Raw genomic sequence first — 4346 nt, forward strand, 5'->3', positions numbered from 1 at the left:
TCTAACACTGTCTCTATATATTTCTATTTCTAGCCATCTTTCATGTATCTTTCTATCTCATATCCTTATAGTTGCAATAGTAAAATAAAAAATGAAAGGCTATGGGCAGTTCTTTTTTGCTGGCAGTTGTAGTTCCCCATCTGATTCATGTATATTACATAAAATAACAAATTACTTTCCAACCAGTATTGTTTTGATCACAATTTCTAGAAGAGTTACTATCCAGTTCCCCAAACTTCTGATGAAGTTAGTCAGTGATACATGGTCACTTTTTAGTTATAAAGATTTGACATTCATGGATTCAGGAAACACTTAGATAGGAGCTATTTTGATTTGATTCACCCAGCTTTGCCAAATTTTTCAGCTGCACCTTGCTGCTATCCAACTTTCCACCAGTCCTCAATATTAAATGTGTGTAAGACCAGAAATGATGACCCATCACAGAATCACCAGGCATTTACCATTCATTACAATGGGCAAACTTGCTGACAAGGTCCCTGGTTATCACCCAGCTTTTCCAGAACCAGATATACCGGTAATTAAAATATATCAATTACAAGGGATTTTCTCTAATTCTGGGGGGGTAATTCTTAAATATTTCAGTCCAGTGCCAGCTACCCAGGACCTGTTGGTATTTGTATAGGTGCCAGCACTGTGGAGTTAATGACTATAATTTCCCTTAATGTTTTGTACTTATCTATAGTCCCCCCAATAAATGAAAGGACTTTCAGGGACTGGGAGGTAAAACAGACCTATAGCATAAACAGCTGATAAGATAAGCTGCAGATCAGACAGTAGTATCAGTGTCCTGCTCTCCTCTCTGGGGAGAATGATGGCAGCAGGGACCTGACACTGATTCCCGGCTATTCCGCTCAAAAAGGCAATGTATCCAGAGATATGTCCAGTGTAACACAATGGGCACATGATGGCAGTCATAGCTCTAGTGGGTTGTACAAAATGATTTGTAATAATTCATGCACTGCTGGTAGTAATTATCATAGATACTACTATTATTATCTGTATTACTATTATATGAGAACTAGGAAGGACACTGTTAGGGCAAATAAAATATTCTTTGTAGAGCTAAATCTGATTATTCTAAATCTAAATCTAATTATTACATGCATACATATTTATTGATGCCATTAGCTTTACAGAGACAGTGCTATATATATATATATATATATATATATATATATATATATATATATATATATACATATATATATATATATATATTTATTTATACAAACACATATATATGTATATGTGTATATATATATATATATATAGCACTGTCTTTGTAAAGCTAAAATATCAATTAGTTCTGTTAAAAAAACATTGCATATATATATATACATATATACATACACTCATATATATGTATATATATATACATTATAATACTATCTTTGCGAAGCTAAATAATTAGCAGTAGCAAGAAAAATACAATTACATATATATATATATGTATATATATATATATATATATACATATACACACACACATTGTACATGATACTATCCCTGTAGAGCTACATAATTAGTACTACCCAGAACAATACAATTATATATATATATATATATATATATATATATATATATATATACACACACATATATAATGTATAATTGTATTGTTCTGGGTAGTACTAATTATGTAGCTCTACAGGGATAGTATCATGTACAATGTGTGTGTATATGTATATATATATATATATATATATATATATATATATATATATATATATACATATATATATATATATGTAATTGTATTTTTCTTGCTACTGCTAATTATTTAGCATTATTTATGTTTTATCTATGTATATATATATATATATATATATACACATACATAGATAAAACATAAATTCACATGCATAGAATATAGCCTAAATACAATAAAAGGCTAATTATTACAATGTACAGGCTGAGCTATCATAAAATATTTAATAGTATGGCATATTATAAAAGTATTCTTGTTATATGTACATATACCATCTTATTTATCTATATTGAAAAATGCTATTTGTTGCAGACTGCAATAGTAACTTTGGGCAAACCCTGCCGCCTGACTCATGACTATTAGCTGGATGGTATCCAGGAGGGCAGAAATCAAAATAAACATTTGAATTGAAACTTACAGAAAAAGTAAATATGTGCTATATATATATATATATATATATATATATATATATATATATATATATATATATATATATATATATATATATATATATATTTAACACAACACCATGAATGTCAGCGACACATGACTGTATATGTGGTCTCTCTCTGGTACAGTGGCATGTATTTCTCTCGTTGGTGTGTTGATGCTGGATTGTTCAATAATTTTAAGTGTCCATATATGAAAACTACTTTTTGTTTATTTGGCAACGATAATTCAATAATCCAGCCCCAATACACTGATTTGTGGTACAGTATATATGTAATTGTGATAGGGTTTATTACATATACTCCTGTGCCTGGAGCCTATGGTGATTATGTGTATATATGTTAGCAGATATTGATGTCAGTGAATGTTACATTGTCGGTATATTATATTTCAGAATAGTATGGCCCTGTTGGCAATGCACAAGTTTATGACGAGTAACTTAATATCTGACAACCCATATTAAACACACAGTGAAAATAGACGGGAATTAATACTGCGATATTTATTTTTAAGATGATAGATAGATAATAGATAGATATAAACAATAGATAGATAGATAATAGATAGATAATAGACAAATAATAGATAGATAATAGATAGATAATAGATAGATATATAATAGATAGATATATAATAGATAGATAATAGATAGATATATAATAGATAGATAACAGACAGTAGACAGATAATAGATAGATAATACATAGATATAGATAGATAGATAGATAGATAATAGATAGATAGATAGATAGAGAATACATAGATATAGATAGATAGATAGATAGATAGATAGATAGATAATAGATAGATAAAGTGATACACACATTTCTATAGAATAATAATAATTACAGCAGATAATAGGGACCTGTCTTGCACATTACACCTTTCTGACACTGTTACATTTCCACTTCATGGTCCTAGTGTTCCACACATCTCCGGGGAGTCACAGCCTGATCAGAACAGCTAGAGACCCTACATTACAATAGACAGGTTGTACATTTACCCCTAAAACATAACTACGATACATATTGTTTCAGTATCTCTACCTAATGACCGTATATTGTTATATAGTCTCCTTTCACAGAGATTGTCTGATTTATTCACAAGTTTTTGAAAGGGATAAAGATAAGTGTAAGAAGTAACAAATGTAGGCAGCACACCAAGCAATATGGTAAAAAAAACACTATAGCTTATTAGTTTATAGTAGCAGTGGTAACGTTTCGGTTCTGTGGTGTGAACCTTTTTCAGGCATCAATACCTTAGTACCGACAGGTTGCCACTATGGGCTAATAAACCTTCGTTGTTGTTTTTTTATTTATTTATTTCCATATTGCTTGGTGTGCTGCCTCTATTCCTTAATTTTTATCTGGATGGTTTGGTCTTTGCCAGGGGGATCTGCACCCACCTTATACTGGTGCTGCGCCTCTATTTTTAACTTAAGTGTATCTATCCATCCATTGGTCTATCTATCTATCTATCTATCTATCTATCTATTATCTATCTACTATCTATCATCTATCTATCTATCTATCTATCTATCATCTATCTATCTATCTATTATCTATCTACTATCTATCTATCATCTATCTATCATCTATCATCTATCTATCTATCTATCTATCTATCTATTATCTATCTAGTATCTATCTACTATCTATTATCTGTCTATCTATCTATCTATCTATCCATCCATTGGTCTATCTATCTATCTATCTATCTATCTATCTATTATCTATCTACTATCTATCATCTATCTATCTATCTATCTATCTATCTATCATCTATCTATCTATCTATTATCTATCTACTATCTATCTATCATCTATCTATCTATCTATCATCTATCTATCTATCTATCTATTATCTATCTAGTATCTATCTACTATCTATTATCTGTCTATCTATCTATCTATCTATCTATCTATCTATTATCTATCTATCTATCATCTATCTATTATCTATCTACTATCTATCTATTATCTATTATCTATCTATCTATTATCTCTATATATATATATATATATTATCTATCTATTATCTATCATCGATCTATTATCTATCTATTATCTATATATATATATATATATATATATATATATATATATTATCTATCCATCTATTATCTATCATCTATCTATTAGCTATCTATTATCTATCTATCTATCTA

The sequence above is a fragment of the Ranitomeya imitator genome, chromosome 4, assembly GCF_032444005.1.
Source record: "Ranitomeya imitator isolate aRanImi1 chromosome 4, aRanImi1.pri, whole genome shotgun sequence".
Taxonomy (NCBI): Eukaryota; Metazoa; Chordata; class Amphibia; order Anura; family Dendrobatidae; genus Ranitomeya; species Ranitomeya imitator.